Raw genomic sequence first — 18,019 nt, forward strand, 5'->3', positions numbered from 1 at the left:
GAAAGCCAACTTCTTGAACTTGGTGTTTATCATTCTCATAAGCTTGTTTTCCTCTTACAACTTATGAATATATCCATAAATAATGTATAATATTATTTTGCATGTTTAAAATTTTTACACAAATAGTATCTAAAATGTATGTTATCTTTAACTTGCTTTTTTTAAAGAAAGAAGAAAAAAGGTTAGTCACTCAGTCGTGTCTGACTCTTTGCAACCCCATGGACTGTAGTCCACCAGGCTACACTGAATTCCACCATGGAATTCTCAAGAGAAGAACACTGGAGTCGGTTGCCATTTTCTTCTCCAGGGGATCTTCCCAACCCAAGGATCAAACCCAGGTCCCCTGCATTGCAGGCGAATTCTTTACCATCTGAGCCATTAAACCCATCTTTAATTACTGAGATTTATCATGAGATAAATGTAGCAATACTTAAGTGAAGCATTCTGTATTTCATTTTTTATATGAATACACAACAATGTATTTATCTATTCCCATCTTAGTGGATACTTAAGTTGCTTCCAATTCTTCACTGTTACCAGCAAGACTTCAGTAAGTGTTCTTACCACATGTCCTTGTACACATTTTCAAGGGCTTTCCTATAATGCATTTGATGCAATGGAAGCTCTGGGTATTTTCAGACTAACTAAATATCATCAAATTGTTCTCTCAAAGGGTGACAGCAGTTTTGAACATTACACTCACACCAACAGTGTATGAGAGTTTCACACACCTGCAATGTCAGACTTCTGGATTTTTGTAAATCTGATGGGTATAAACTTATACATCTTTTTATATACTTTTTATATAGCTATATAAAAAGCCCTATATACATACAATGTGTATTTGCCATACAGAATTCTTCTATTGTTATTTCATATTCATTGCTGGCTTTTCTATTAGACTGTTAGTCTCACTAATTTAGAGTAATTTTATATATCCTGAATATTAGTAATAATAAGTAACATTTGGGGAGTGCTTACCAAATGTAAGACATTAGTCTTAGGGTTTTACACATATTAACTGATTAAATCCTCACAATAACCCCACAACCTGTCAAGTAGGTAAGACTGTTATATTTAAGAATGAAAAAATTGAAGTCAAAAGAGGTTAAGTAATTTGCATAAGCTCATATACAGTTAGTAAGTGATGGAGCCAAGATTCAGGCCCAGGCTGTCATAGTCTTCAAATTCTTCATCAGCTTTCTGCATTGCAAATACCTTCCTCCAGTCTGAAGCTTATTTCTTCAATTCATTCACTGTTGTTCAGAAGTATACACACATGCACACACAGGTATATACATGTATGCGTGTGTATATGTCCACATATAATACATGTTATATATGTGTCAAACCATGCTTTTCGTGTCCACCTTAGGGGACACTTCTAAACCTCAAAGCCACAAAGATATTGTCAAACACTTTCTTTCAAAATTTTTGAGAATTTTCACTTTTTTGTGTACAGAATAAAAGATTTAATTTTACTTTTTACAATGCAGAAAACCACTTGCCCCAGGCATCATTATCTGAATATTTCCTCAATGATTTGAAATATGACTTCTGTCAAATGTCAAGTGTCATCTATGTGTCAATCTGTTCTGAGTTCTCTATTCTATTCTATTGATCTATTTGTCCCAATACAAATATCATACTGACTTATTACTGTAGCTTATAATAATTCATGATATTTGATAGGCCATGTGTCTCTACTTGAGGGTTTCCCTGGTGGCTCAGAGATAAAGAATCCTCCCGCAGTGCAAGAGACCATCTACGATGCAGATTCGATCCCTGGGTTGGGAAGATTCCCCAGAGGAGGAAATGGCAACCCACTCCAGTATTCTTGCCTGGGAAATCCCATGGACAGAGCAGCCTGGCAGGCTACAGTCCATGGGATCACAAGAGTCAGACACAACTTAGTGACTAAACCATTACCATCAACACTTCACATTATTCTCTTTTTTAAATCATCTTTAACAGATGTAGGAGCACATTAAGTTCCATCAAAAATCCTGACAGAATTTTTATTATAATAGCTTTCAATTTATAGATTCAGAATAAGTTAAGATCTTTATTAAACCTTCCCACCTTGGAACATAGTATAATTCTATATTTATTCAAGTCTTTTAATAATGTCTGATAAAGTTCTTCTTAAAAGCTATTTTTGTTTATTCGTATATACTTACATTTATTCTTAATTCACTGGTGATGTTGCTTTTGTGACTAGGAGCTTTTTCTTATTATACTCTGTAACTGGTACTACTATTTGACGACTTCTATAATAAAAGACTTCTTCTGACAGTTTGACTTTTGCCCTTTACTCCAGGACTGACTCAAAGACGTCTTCAAGTTTACAGCACTTGCATTGCTTCTAAAATATATTTAAAAGAATCTTTTAAACATATTTGCTTAAAATATGTATCTTTGCTCTATGAAAGCTCAAGAAAGGATGGAATTTGGGAACACGTTTGATTTTGTGTATTGTCTGTGATTCAACAACTTTAACTCTTATTATTTCTAAAGATTGTCTGTATATTGTCTTCAATTTTCAATCTATGCCATTACATGCCTGTAAATTACAGTTTTGTTTTTTCTTTTTCAGTTTTTATTTTCTTTTACTTGTTTTATTGCATTGGCTATGACTCCAAGGTTAACAAAAAGAAAGCAGACATCACTGCCTTGCTCTTGACTCTGATGGAGATATTTCTAATGTTTTACCATTGACATTAAGTTTACTGTGAGATTTTAAAGATAGTCCTTATGAAGTTAAGGAGGATTCTTTCTTTTCCTAATTTTCTTAGAATTGTCATAAATGAATATTGAATTAACTGAATAATTCTGTATCACTGTTGCTCAGTCACTCAGTCGTGTCTGACTCTCTGCTACCCCATGGACTGTAGCACGCCAGGCTCCCCTGTCCTTCACCATCTCCCAGAGCTTGCTCAGACTCATGTCGATTAAGTTGATGATGCCATCCAACCATCTCGTCCTCTGTCATCTGTATCTATGGAACAGACTAGATGGCATTTCTCTTTTTATCTGATAAGAGAATATGTTACATTAATAGATTCTCTGATGATTATTTTCAAACCAAAGATAAACCTTACTAGTTACAATGTATGATCCTTTTTAAAGATTGTTAAATTCAATTTGAAAAAAAAATGCTTCTATATTATTTTAAAAATAGTCTACTTTCTACAATTTTCTTTTCTTGTTATGCCTTTGTCCTTTTTGGCTAACAATGAGCTCTAAATGCATTCAGTAGCATTTCCTCTTTTATTCTCCTCTGAAATATTCATATAAGATAAAAAAGATCATCCAGTCTTTAGAGTTATGCAAAAACCCACCTCTGACACTATCTGGGCCTTGTACCAGTTAAGAAGAGATATTTGTGATAGTGATCTATGTGGTTTATTATTTTCATTTACATTTTTCTAAGAAATTACTCATTTTTCTAAGTCTATAATTTACTACTGCAATAAATTGTTCACAGTAGTCTCTTACTTTAAATTTTACTACATCTACAGTAATACCTTTTAATTATCTTATGATTTTTTTATCTTTTTTTTTTTCCAGAAGCTTGACAAAGGTTTGTGAGTACCACTGAGCTTGAGTCTTCCCTCTGAATAATGATCTCTTTTATTTCTAATTTCATCAACTTGCTCATACCTTTATTATATCACTGACTTTAACTTCACTTTAACTTCACTCTTGTTCTTTTTTTTTTAGTTTACTCTTGTTCTTTATTGAGCTTTTAGAGTTGATCACTTTATATTACATATTTTCAGCACTCCTTGATGGCTCACATATTGAAAGCTCTAAATTTATCTCTATATACAAATATTACTATGGCCTACAACTGTCACATATAGTCCTTTCCTTGTCCTTCATATACATTATTGCTGGCATTATAATTGCTGCTCTGAAACAGGAGATGTTAAGGAGTTTGTTGCTATATTTACCATATTTATGTAATTTCTAATTTAATTTTAAGTCAGAAAACATGATTTACATCATATTAACTCCTTGAAATTTGTTGAAGGTTTCCTTAGAAATCAATTTTTGTACATGCTTGATATGTACTTGAAAATAATGCATGTTCTCTGTTGGACATAAACAAAATTCCTTTCTATATTCATGTTAATATTATATACTCAAGAGATAAATGTATAATAAAATGTGTAAACATTTCCTACAAGATGGCAGATTTATCAAATTTATCTCATAATTCTGTTAAATTTTGCTTCATATGTTCTCTGCTAGGTAATACAAGGTCATCTTCATTATGACTTCTTGGTGGATTTTTCCTTTTATTATCATGCAGTGTTTATGATTACACCTATTGGTGTTTCTCAAATTTTACTTTTTATTAATATTTCTAGACAGTATTTCTTTTGTTAGTATTTGCATATATACTTTTTCCCATCTATTTATGACAATTTTGTATAGCTTTACTTTAGGTTTCTCCCAACTGAATATTAATTTTGTTTCATTAGATTTTTATTCCAAGCTCACATATAACCTCACCCTCTCCTACAGAGTCCAAAAGACTGTTCAATACATCTGTGTCTCTTTTGCTGTCTCACATACAGGGTTATCGTTACCGTCTTTCTAAATTCCATATATATATGCATTAGTACGCTGTATTGGTGTTTTTCTTTCTGGCTTACTTCAGTCTGTACAATAGGCTCCAGTTTCATCCACCTCATTAGAACTGATTCAAATGTATTCTTTTTAATGGCTGAGTAATATTCCATTGTGTATATGTACCACAGCTTTCTTATCCATTCATCTGCTGATGGACATCTAGGTTGCTTCCATGTCCTAGCTATTATAAATAGTGCTGTGATGAACATTGGGGCACACGTGTCTCTTCCAATTCTGGTATCCTCAGTGTGTATGCCCAGCAGTGGGATTTTCTGCCTATTCTTGTGTAAAATCTTTTTCTTTTTATGGCTATTATTTCATCCTTAATTAGCATAAGCTCTCTAAAATTATTTCTTTAGAGAGTTTTACTGGCTACAGCATAAAAATAATTTATTTGAATAAATTAATTTTCTGATTGTTGGTTTGTTTCTACCTTCCCTAGCCTTCAGTTTCTTATTGTGGTTTGAAGTTTAGCTCTTGAGTTTTTAAGTGAGAGGATTTTAGCATAATTGCTTTGTCTTTACTCCCCTCCTCTGTGTTCACTGCTTTCTGTGTTATCTGCATTCTGGTTCTCTATAGCCACAGTTCAGAATCTGATTTGACAAAATCAGTTTGAGGCTCATACCCCTTAGTGATTTTGGGGCATTAAAGACAAAAAATATCAGTCCAAAAGGAGTCTGGGAAAGATTGAGGGCAGGAGGAGAAGGGGACGACAGAGGATGAGATGGTTGGATGGCATCACCGACTCAATGGACATGAGTTTGAGTAAACTCCAGGAGTTGGTGATGGACAGGGAGGCCTGGTGTGCTACAGTTCACAGAGTCTCAAATAGTTGGACACCACTGAGCAACTGAACTGAACTGTAAAAGGAGTCTGATTTAGTTCAAGATCTCAAGGCTCTAGGTCCTCTATCTTTCCTAAGCTGCAGTCCTAAAGACAGCTGGAAGCATGTTTTTTTTAGCCTTCTTTCACACGTAGGTGTTTGAGTAAAGGGAACCACACCCTTGCCTTTGGCTTCCAGCAGTAAGCCTGGATCCACCTCCCCACCCCCACGCTTCCACTGAGCACTTTAGTCCTGGTTGAAGTCAAACTCCCAGCCAACACTAGTTGCTTCTCAGCCTGGAGGCCAACAGGCATGAGTTTCATTCAACTCTACACACTAATTTAGGGATCTGTTCTATCACTTGATCCACAGATTGTTTTCTTGTTTTAAGATTAGTTATGTCTTTTTGGTTTTGTCTTTTATAGCTTATGTATAAGGGTTAAGTGTATACACATCATCATTATAAGGATGGGCCACAGCATGACCCTACTTTGCCATCTTAGCCTGCAGTCCCAGCTTCACATTTATAATTCACTAGGAACATGAGGGCCAGGCCCCGTGCAGGCTGATTCACTGTTGTATCCCTCATAGTAGGTATCAATAAAGATGTGTTGAATAAAAGAATAAATACAAATTTTTCAGTTTCAGTTTTCTCAGTAGACTACAAGATCTTGAGGGTAGAACCCCTGTCTGATCTATCATATTGCCTAGTTTAGTACCCTGCATATGGTGATTGGTCCATATTTCAAAGAGTCAATACATTTTTGCTGTTGATTTTCCATATGGCAAGAAGGAGTGATGTCCAGATACATGAAGTGTTGCTTTAACGGATTAAAATCATCTTCTGAGTTGCTTTACAAGATGTTTACAAGATATTGTTTTTAAACTATACTTTAAAAAAATGAATGTTCCTTAATGAAAAAGGTTTCACCCGAGAGTAGAGTCACACGGAAGTGGGATATTTTCACTAGAATAACATAAAATTGGGACATGTATGACTTTAATTAATCAAGAAATCAAATGAAAAACCTTGCTATCTTACAACAATATCAGGGACCAAATGCAGAGAGAATGCTAAGTGAACACAATTCCTCTAGCTGAAAAAACATTTTTCATACCATAGACCAAAGGACAAGGGAACAAAGAAAATGTCCTTGTTGATTAATTACCTTTGGAACCAGGCCCAGCATGAAGAAGGAATATAGGTTAGTGATACAGCTACAGGTCTACTCTTTGTCCCCTCTGCCCTCTGCAAGAAACAATTCTCTGGTTTTCTGAGAGACAAAGGCACTTAGGTGCTTTAAACCATGATATCCATAGAGAGACATTTCCATATATTTTCAACATTAATTCCAGCCTCCCAGTTGACAACCTCTTCATATTTATATATATTGAGTGCCTACTGTATGCCAGGCACTATGGCAGTTCCAGAAGAATTAGAAAACAACCCACTGAGGGGAACATACTCAGACAAACCTTCCCACTCAGGTGATACTCTTTAAGTGCTGCAGGTAAGGGAGGAGCAGGTTCAGGGGCAGAATAATGCCCAAGACTTCATGAGAAGGCTAGAAATTCAAAGCCCTCCAAGGTTGGGTAGGATTCCAATGGAAGACACTTAACATTTCTAGGCCTTGGTTTTCTTTACTGAGGGATTTGGGTTAAATCATTTTGTTATAGTCCTCTCCAGTTGAAACATTAACAGGATCTCTTCTGTACTCCCCATAACAACTGACGCCTTTGGGGCATGTGTAACCTAGCGAACAACCTACACTGCCTAGACACTTGTTAGAACAAGTGAGAAACTTCAGAGACATCGGCCTCCAAGAAAAGAGAAACGTCTCTCCTTCTTGAGAAGGTCTCCCTCCTAGAAGCCACATATGAAAGAAAAGTAGGATTATCCAGAACTCCCTGAAGGACTCAGGATGGGACCCCAAGGGGCTGAAGAGAGAAAGTAAATCAGCCCAGAGCAGCACAAAGACAAGACACACTTTCAACTGTGCAGGTTGAACACTTGCTTCAAACCTCTGGCTCTGATATGGCTGCATGGAAGGTGCCATCTGAAGAAAAATGGCACTCAAGATTGACAACTGATTAATACACAGCTTGATTATATGCAAATCATCACTTTCCGTTGACTTAATTGTGATCTGATGTAACGTATAATTAACATACGTATTTAAAATAAATGTATATTTAATTGAGATGTGTATTTATAAAATGAATATTTACATGTATATGTTGTCTTTTGTGGGGGGAGTGACTTTTTTTCCTTACAGAAGGGAGATGTTCAGGGGCCCCATCATGAACTAAGACAGAAAACAGAAACAAAGGAATGAAAAGTTGCCTTTGATACGTGTAGTAAAGAAAGCAAGGAGCTGACAGTCAGAAAGCCTAATTCCAGGCCTGGCCCTGCCCCATACTATGTGACATTCATCTCTGGAGCTCAGTTTCTACATCTGTAAAAGAAAGGTTGAACAGACAGTTTCTATTGATAAGTCACCTTCTAATTCTACAATTCTATTATTAGCTCACAGAACAACTCCCACCTTCGGGTTAGTTTGTCAAAATAACTGGACCACAAACACTGATGGTCCAGAGTTTCTCTGATGGAAATTAATGTGCCTAAAAATTGTGCTCAGAAGACTCCAGAAGAATTCTGGAGCCTGAGCCTGAGGGGCCCCATCCAAGCCCATAGCACTCAGTCCAGTTCAGTTCAGTCGCTCAGTCGTGTCCGACTCTTTGCGACCCCATGAATTGCAGCACGCCAGGCCTCTCTGTCCATCACCAACTCCCGGAGTCTACCCAAACCCATGTCCATTGAGTCGGTGATGCCATCCAACCATCTCATCCTCTGTCATCCCCTTCTCCTCCCGCCCCCAATCCTACCCAGCATTAGGGTCTTTTCCAATGAGTCAACCCTTCGCATGAGGTGGCCAAAGTATTGGAGTTTCAGCTTCAACATCAGACCTTCCAATGAACACCCAGGATTGATCTCTTTTAGGATGGATTGATTGGATCTCCTTGCAGTCCAAGGGACTCTCAAGAGTCTTCTCCAACACCACAGTTCAAAAGCATCAATTCTTCGGCTCTCAGCTTTCTTCACCGTCCAACTCTCACATCCATACATGACCACTGGAAAAACCATAGCCTTGACTAGACGTACTTTTGTTGGCAAAGTAATGTCTCTGCTTTTAAATATGCTATCTAGGTTGGCCATAACCTTCCTTCCAAGGAGTAAGCGTCTTTTAATTTCATGGCTGCAATCACCATCAGCAGTGATTTTGGAGCCCAAAAAAATCAAGTCTGACACTGTTTCCACTATTTCCCCATCTATTTCCCATGAAGTGATGGGACCAGATGCCATGATCTTAGTTTTCTGAACGTTGAGCTTTAAGCCAACTTTTTCACTCTCCTCTTTCACCTTCATCAAGAGACTCTTTAGTTCTTCTTCACTTTCTGCCATAAGGGAACCAGAGATCAAATTGCCAATATCCGCTGGATCATCGAAAAAGCAAGAGAGTTCCAGAAAAACATCTATTTCTGCTTTATAGACTATGCCAAAGCCTTTGACTGTGTGGATCACAATAAACTGTGGAAAATTCTGAAAGAGATGGGAATACCAGACCATCTGACCTGTCTCTTGAGAAACCTGTATGCAGGTCAGGAAGCAACAGTTAGAACTGGACATGGAACAGACTGGTTCCAAATAGGAAAAGGAGTATGTCAAGGCTGTATATTGTCACCCTGCTTATTTAACTTCTGTGCAGAGTACATCATGAGAAACGCTGGGCTGGAAGAAACACAAGCTGGAATCAAGATTGCCGGGAGAAATATCAATAACCTCAGATATGCAGATGACACCATAGCACTCAGAGACCAGCAATCCTGAGAACTGACTGTTTATGAACACATCTGTGGAACAAGAAGGGCATGAAGATTTCATCATCAGAAGGTGGGACCCTCAAGGAATGGGCTCCAGGCTGGTTCATTTTTGAAGGAAGAGAAAAGAAAGAATTAGATAATATGTAGACATTATCAGGGCTTCCCCTGATAGCTTAGTTGGTAAAGAATCCACCTTCAATGCAGGAGACCCCGGTTCAATTTCTGGGTCGGGAAGATCTGCTGGAGAAGGGATAGGCTACCTATTCCAGTATTCTTGGGCTTCCTTTGTGGCTCAGCTGGTAAAGAATCTGCCTGCAATGTGGGAGACCTGGGTTTGTTCCCTGGGTTGGGAAGATCCCCTGGAGAAGGGAAAGGCTACCCACTCCAGTATTTTGGCCTAGAGAATTCCATGGACTGTATAGACCATGCGGTCACAAAGAATCGAACACAGCTGCGTGACTTGCACTTCACTTCACTTCAGACATTGTCCTAGAGACACTCTCTAAGTAGATGGGGGCTATGAGAAGTGGCTCTATGAAGAATAGCTTAAGAAAATACAATGGGCAAATATATCACCTCCAATGCCCTTTGGTAGACAAAACTACATAGAAAACAAAAATGAACTCCATGTTCATCATTAAGTCTTTCTCAGTTTTTCACAGATAAAGTGACTTGTCCTAAAATATTCTATGAGCCAACCGATTAAGAAGACTGCAATACTCCCCCAAAAGCTCTCAGTATGCTATGGTTTTGGGTATTTCTTTGCAGCAGGGTAGAGTGAAAAGAGCCAAAAGACCTGGGTGTGCCCCTCTGTTCCATTCCCAGCTAGGCAGCAACTTTGAATAAACTGCCTTTTTCCTTTCTGACCCGTTTTTCCTCCTTCAACTACTTTCCTTTTTGGAAAACGTGACTTAGCCCTCATCAAACAAATGAATCCAAAAACTGTCCCAAATTCAATGCAAGAATTTCAAGCCTGAATAAAACATGATATCCAAGGAGATTACAACCCAATGAAGGAGACAGTGGTATATACAACTAAGTACAACACAAAGAGAAAACAGCCACCTTAGTAGTATGGATGAGGTTTAAGGAGAGAGAGGAAGAAAGTTGAGTCTTTAAGAAGGAATATCTTTTCAAAGATGTTAAGGGGAAAATATGTCAATATGGTACAGGAAGTAGTTATTTTTGTTTGTTTGTTAGATGTCACTTATCTGCCCACAATGCTTCTGCCCACTAATTGGCAGAGGGCAACTTCCCTCTGCTCCTGGGTGTATCTAAAAAAACTGAACTGGGCTTCTAAAGCCATCCCTCCCTGCACACCACCCCCTTGTCTAAAGGGATTCAACTTTTAGCCCAGCTCTTTCCTTGCTTGCTAAAATGCATCAGACTCACTAGGTATAGAAACTGCTTTCATAACAAAGGCCTACACATGATGAAATTTATATTTTAGCCACAAAGCCAGGCAACCCTCAGGCCACTGCCCATGTTGTGAAAACAGGGCTTACAAATCAAAAGAACCTTAATAACAAATTTTATTGATCAGTTCAAACATACATGTTACTAACTGGCATGGCCTCCAGAAAAGTACCACACCCAAGTTCACACACACATGTGGGCACACACAGCATTCTACTCTATGTTGCCACACATGTATTTCATCTGGGTAACTGTCTTGTGCAAGCAGATGGGGGAGAAATACTTAAAAAGATGGACTCCTATTGTTCCACCAAACAACTTAAAACTGATCGAAGCCTCAGAGGAGAGAAAAACAAAGCCAGCTCTCTGAGGCTTTCTGTCTACCCCTTCAGAAAATCATTCGCGTCCCGGGCAACACTCAGAAAAGAATTAAAATTTGAGCAACATTGGTTTACTTGTTTATATGCATCCCCATAGAATCCCCCACCACATCTACAGAAGCTTCAAAGGCTCCGCGACAAGATCCGTCAGGATGTGGGGAGAGTGAGAGAGAAAGACACTCTAGAGCGTTTGGAGACCCCAGCCTGGGCATGCAGGCTCTCAGGCATCTGGTTATCCCTGCCTGACACCACGCCTGCGATTTCAGACTGTTTAATTAATTCTGATAATACCGCATCGCAGGTGCTGCAGGAAGTATGTTAATTTAAGATCACGTCTTACCAATTCCCACAGGTTTCATTTGAACCTAATAAATGAAATAATCTCCACCATGAGCGCCTTGCTTACCTAATTAGGCGTGGGGCGACGAAGCAGTCACACTTGGGGTACATCAGTGCCACTGGTCATCTTTAAAAGCATAGCTGTGGTCTGCCTATGGGCTCCTTCCCTGGGCTTCTATTAGATACAGATCAAAGCCAAGCAAACAAGGAACCACACTGCCCTTTCTCTACCAGCAACCCTGTTTTTTTTTTCCCCCTCTCAATTTCTTTTCTTGTCTTCTTAAACATTTCTATCTGCTGGATCCTATGAAATTTCACCATGTTTATACCAAACTTTAATTCTAATTTCATATTAATTCAGTTAACAAATGCTATAACAGTCAGGCTATTTTTAACCAATGGGTAATTTCTAACTAGTATGTTCCTTCCTTACTGATGAGGCATTAAAGGGAACGGCCTAATTCTACCTGAACTAGTAGCAACATAAAGGCCATTATGCCTTCCCTCATCTCTCACTCCCCCACAGTCTTCATCAGAAACCAGCCTTCTTTGTAGGGTACAAAGCAGCCTAGAATATCCTCAGCCCCACTTACTTCATGTCCATGTTCAAGAAGCACCTTATCATCAAGGCCTTTCCTGACCAGCCAAGTATTAATAAAAGAGTATTATTAATGAAAAAGAGTATCATTAATAAAAGGGCTTCCCAGGTGGCGCTAGAGGTAAAGAGCCCACCTGTCAATATAGGAGATGTAAGAGACATGGGTTCAATTCCTAGGTAGGGAAGATCCCCTGGGGCAGGGCACAGCAACCCAATCTAGTATTCTTGCCTGGAAAATCCCATGGACAGAGGAGCCTGGTTGGCTATAGTCCATGGGGTCACACAGAGTCAGACACAACTGAAGCAACTTAGCACAGTACACCAACCCCATCTCTACAAGCTGCACCCTGGCCTCTCGAAGCAAAATGAAGACTTGGCTACTGCAGTATCTGGCTGACCTAAATAGCACAGACCAAGACTTATTTATTAACTCTGCTTATGAGATTCACCTGGAGAATTCTGCAGTCAATGTCCAGCCCCCAAGATCCAAAATTCACTTGGTCCAGTGTGGGCTCTGGACATCATCGTGTGTTAAATCTCCCCCAGACAAGAGTGGAATTCTCTGACACCCAGGATTAAGTGGACTTAGGCCTGAGGAGTCACTTAATAGAGGATGATGTATTACGAGTATCTACCTGGTCAAACAGATCAATTATTTCCCTAATCCTCAGTGGACTGAAGCAAAGGTTACATTCACTTTATTTTGTTCTACAGAGACTCCAGTGTCAGAGCCTCCAGGTGGAAAGGATTTAACTGAATTCCCAGGTCCTAGCTTGGCTTCCCCATGATCAGGGAACCTCTAGCCAATAGGTATTTTCCCTCCCCTCAAAGTCAAAACTCACTTAGACTGAATAAACTTAGACAATTTATAAAAACATGGCCTCTGGCCCTCAGAGGCCTTGCTGTGGAGATAAAATACAGAAAAGGAAAAGCCGCACTAAAGACTTTTTGGGTAACCTCAGGTTTTTGAGGTGCTCGTCTCTCACTACCGGGATCTGGCTCTCTCCCACCATGGCTCAAATTCAGATTCTCCCTGCTCCTCCCCCTCAGCATACCTACAATGGGATCTGACAGAGAAAGGCAGCCTTTACTTGGTATAGGACCCCAAATACTGGTTTTCCACTGGGTAGAAGGTTGTAAGAGAGCCACACTCGGCAGCATCCCTCTTGAGAGAGCTGTGTCCTTCTGGAGGGTGCTGAACTGGGCCCCACATGGCCCCCTTCCCACTCAGCTCACAGAAACACTGCCCAGGACCGCCCAGCTCGCAAGTTTCTAGATTCAGTTGGCTTCTCGCATTTTCCATTTTCTGAGCTTAGCTTTGAACAAAAATTGAACAAATCTCCAAAACTCAGAGGGGAAGCCCAGAAAACACTGCCAGGTTTTTCTAACCCCTGCTTGAAATAATCAAACCCCCAGTGTATGCCCAAACTCAGCCAATGCTGGCTCAACCACCAGCCCCAGCCTCGCTAAAAAATTCATAAACCACAGAACAGCTGGGCCACAGTCTGCTTTCAGAGCAAAGCATCCTCTATCAGGTTTTCATCTAGGCACTGCTGAAGAACTAAGTATTTATTCCTAACAGAGACTTGAAAGGGGAACTCTTACTGGGTGTCTGCTCAGAGTCACATGAGGACAGATTTGATGGGAATCCCATGCATATTCCAACTAGATAAAAGATATTATTTATTCCTAAAATGTCTTCAGAGACGCCATTAATGGAGAAATTCCAAGTGACAAAAATAACCAAAAAAAAAAAAAAAATGCCCCTAATATCAACATGCAACTGCACTAAGATGGATCAGGGAAAGGAATGTTTAATATTTAGGCTCTCCCTAAAATCATGTTTTTTTCCTTTTCATCACAAAAAAGAAGAACTGCCTGGGGGAAGTAACAGGGGGAAAAGATGCCCCCCTGGAAAACATATGGGACCAGTTAAACACTCTTTTTCCCTAAAAGGAGAGATTTCATTTGGAAGTTGCCATATTTTGACAATTTCTACGGAGACTTGTCTTCCAATGAATTTCCTTGATCATGACAGGCTGTGGTAAACAGAAAAGACCTCTTGCTATTAGGCCATCAATATTCCATGTGTAGGTAATAAAGTTTAACAAGGCAATTTTTTTTTATCTTTTAACTTCATCCTTTCTCCAAAGACTATATTATATCTAAGGAAGACTATAGAGAAGTTAAATACCTGAAATCCAATGGGGACCCTACATGAAAATTCTCAGATTCGGGGAAGCCATTTTTTCTGGTAAGACATTTTTTTTTTAAAAAAAACAATGAAAGCGAGTTTTCTTGCCCTCAAACTTACCACTACTCTGTTAACTAGTACATCCATATATCTGTAGTACTGGGTTAGCCAAAAAGTTTGTTTGGGTTTTCCGTAATGGAAGGACCCACACGAACTTTTTGGCCAATCCTATACAATAATGACTGCTTATAATGGTACTCTTTAAGTCCGTCAAGACTCTTCATCAACTGTAACAACAAGATAATGCTCTGTGTTGTGTTCTCAGTCTTCAAAGACAAATTATTTAACAATAATATACAATGCATTCCTAAGCCAATTTCCTTTAGCTGCATTTTCCTTATTAAATAATGTGTCCAATGTAACAAATATTAAATGAATGGATAAATGAACAGGAGGAAAGGAGAGAGGAAGGGAGTTTTCTACAACCTAGAAATACACTTCCCACCTTAGATACACTGGCTCAGGGACAGACTGGTTAATTCATGAATCAGAGGTTTCCATTCCCCGTTTTCATATTTCTAGTAACCCACATAAATTCACTGTTTATTTTTACAATCTACAGAACAGGTCTAGTAGAAGTTAAAGGTGAATTGAGCAGGGCACAAGATTTAAATGAGACCAGCCACAGAGTGAATGCCATAGATAATACTTTGCATTGTATCAGACTTCTGTGTTTATTCAAAATGCCTTCACAAAGCTCCTCTAGATCCTCACCACGGTACTGTGAGACAGATGTGGCTGGTCAATCATTGCCATGTTCAGATGAGGCAGCCGAGGCCGGGAGAAGTTAAATGCCTCACCAAATACACGGCTGGTGTGGTGGGATCAGAATTGGATGCAAGAATTGTTTCAGCCCAGTAGTTTTCATCCTGAGGAAGTTTTCATGTTAATTAGAGAGTATGTCCTCAATAAAAATAGTGGGTTTTGGGCACCAGCTGACAAGTCTGTAGAATCCAAGGCACATAGAAAGTCGATCAATTTTCCAGAATTAGGATAACACCCATTTCCTTGCTTTTACTCCTCCCCAAGCCATTGTTTTCGTTCTTTCCCACCTGCTTCTCTCTTCCTTTATCTTTCACCATCTTCCCAAATTCTTCTATAAAATGTTCCCAGTTACTCAAATCCCATCATTTCTTCCTCCTTCGAGCTCTTACAACTTGTACCTCTTCTGGTGCTTGTCTCAGGTAATTTGGTCAGGTCTCTCACCTAGCTGCCCTGAATTTTCCTTTACATCTTGAATTGTCACTTATATAATCATAGGTATGCCCACAAATAGACTGTGCTTCCTCCAGGACAGGGAGGTTATGGAGTGCACAGCTGTTTTTCCAGCCCACAAATGATGACTTCCATCTTGACTAGCCCCCAAGTCCCCTTGACCTGGTAACTGCATTGCTGACAATCCTCCCTCCTCCACTCCGTCACTGTGGCTTGGGGGTGGCCAAAACCTTTATCCTGCCCCAGGGATATATATACATGATCCAACCAACCTATGGGGCTCAGTTCTGAGATGTGTGATGGCATGGAAAGAAGAGGATGCATTGCCACTGAGATTGCCAACAAGGAAAACGATGTAAGCCTGAACGTGCTGGGAGCACCATGTGGAGCCGGAGTCTGAATCCAGCCTGGAGAAGGAAGAACCAAGGGATGAGCAGCTCCAGGTCCTGATGAGAACAGCCAAGTCACTGGATCTAGCTAGACCTAACCCCTGACCCTCTAGGAGTACACAAGCTATGTGTTTCCCTTAAGCCCACTGGAATTGGATTTCTTTAAGGTCCTCTCATTTCTCTACTGGAGAATCTTTTCCGGGTAATTTGATAAGGAAAGAGACTATGGAACTTTCTGGGAAATGAACATGCGCAGCGATCTTGTTTATTACAGCTCAATAAAAATACGAAGATTTTTAAGATGGTTTTAGTCACACTTTAAAAAGACTGAGAAACATTCCACTGTTCACAATAAAGCCAAAAAATATGTTAGTCGTGAAAATCGTTAAGTATTACTTTTCTTCAGCAATTCTTAGATGCACATTATTCTCAGATTGTAACATTCCTGAAATCAGAATGTGTCATATAATCAAGGGGGTCACACAATCCCTGGGCTTCAATTAAAGCTGAATTCTTCCACAGAAGATACATGTTTCTTCCTGTCAATGAGAGTTATCTGAGCCTGCGGACAGGCAGGCTCAGTCACTCGTCGAATCTGACTGTTTGCAACTCCATGGACTGTAGCACACCAGGCTCCCCTGTCCATGGGATTCTCCAGGCAAGAATACTGGAGTGGGTTGCCATTTCCTTCTCTAGGTGATCTTCCCAACCCAGGGATAGAACCCACATCTCTTGCATCTCCTTCACTGGCAGGCAGATTCTTTACCACTGCATCACCTGGGAAGCCCTATCTGAGCTTACTGATAATTAATTTCTCTAATTTGGGCTACACCACCAGTACTTGTAGCTCAAATTCTCAGAGAGATTTTGGTTTTATTCCCTCTGCAGAGGCCCAAAGCTGAACATTCAGGTTTTCTGGGTGACCCTTCTAGAGAATTTTCATTTACCCTTTCACTGAGTGAGTAGCTCTTTGGTATCCTGCCTTTTTGTAGGGGTCACCTGTTAAACTTCCTACCTTGGATACTTTTTCTTTATGCAAGTTGTACATAAAATGCTACTACTTTTTACAATAGATGGTGTCTTGACTTTCATGAATTATGGCTGTATTATTAATATTAGATTTGCCCTGTGAAAGTGATGATGATTATGAAGTCCCCAAATTACCTCCTGGAAGATTCCACTGGATGTCTTCCTCTCACTGGAAACCAGAGTCTGGACTAATGAAGACTGTGTTGTAAACATCTTCCTAAACCCTTCTGAGTCTAGAATAAAGGCCAGGAACATAGTGGTTGCTCAATACATAATCGGTTAGTTTCTGAATTAACTAAATTAATGACTGATTGAAGTCAAATAGTTGTCTGAGGACGCCCTACAAATAGCTGAGAAAAGAAGAGAAGCTAAAGGCAAAGGAGAAAAGGAAAGATATACTCATTTGTATGCAGAGTTCCAAAGAATAGCAAGGAGAAATAAGAAAGCCTTCCTCAGCGATCAATGCAAAGAAATAGAGGAAACAACAGAATGGGAAAGACTAGAAATCTTTTCAAGAAAATTAGAGATACCAAGGGAACATTTCATGCAAACATGAGCACAATAAAGGAGAGAAATGGTAGGAACCTAACAGAAGCAGAAGATATTAAGAAGAGATGGCAAGAATACACAGAAGAACTATACAGAAAAGATCTTCATGACCTAGATAACCACAATGGTGTGATCACTCACCTACAGCCAGACATTCTTAAATGTGAAGTCAAGTGTGCCTTAGGAAGTATCACTACAAACAAAGCCAGTGGAGGTGATGAAATTCCAGTTGAGCTATTTCACATCCTAAAAGATGATGCTGTGAAAATGCTGCACTTAATATGCCAGTAAATCTGGAAAACTCAGCAGTGGCCACAGGACTGGAAAAGATCAGTTTTCATTCCAATCCCAAAGAAAGGCAATGCCAAAGAATGTTGAAACTACTGCACAGTTGTACTCATCTCACATGCTAGCAAAGTAATGCTCAAAAGTCTCCAAGCCAGGCTTCAACAGTACGTGAACCATGAACTTCTAGATGTTCAAGCTGGATTTAGAAAAGGCAGA

General features: G+C 39.5%; 1 protein-coding gene across 14 annotated transcripts in view; it reads right to left on the reverse strand.

Moving 5' to 3' along the window:
• Positions 1-18,019, reverse strand: part of LOC145544390 (uncharacterized) — a 475,872-nt gene that overhangs the window by 382,237 nt on the left and 75,616 nt on the right. The window contains exon 3 of one of the 14 annotated variants that reach the window (XR_014081388.1): positions 2,181-2,365. The exons of the other annotated variants lie outside the window; for them this stretch is intronic. The gene's annotated coding sequence lies outside the window, so the exon portion shown is untranslated. Of the gene's footprint in view, positions 1-2,180; positions 2,366-18,019 lie in introns of those variants that run through there. 14 annotated transcript variants of the gene reach the window in all.

The sequence above is a fragment of the Giraffa tippelskirchi genome, chromosome 4 (genome assembly GCF_054371585.1).
Source record: "Giraffa tippelskirchi isolate mGirTip1 chromosome 4, T2T-mGirTip1v1.2.pri, whole genome shotgun sequence".
Taxonomy (NCBI): Eukaryota; Metazoa; Chordata; class Mammalia; order Artiodactyla; family Giraffidae; genus Giraffa; species Giraffa tippelskirchi.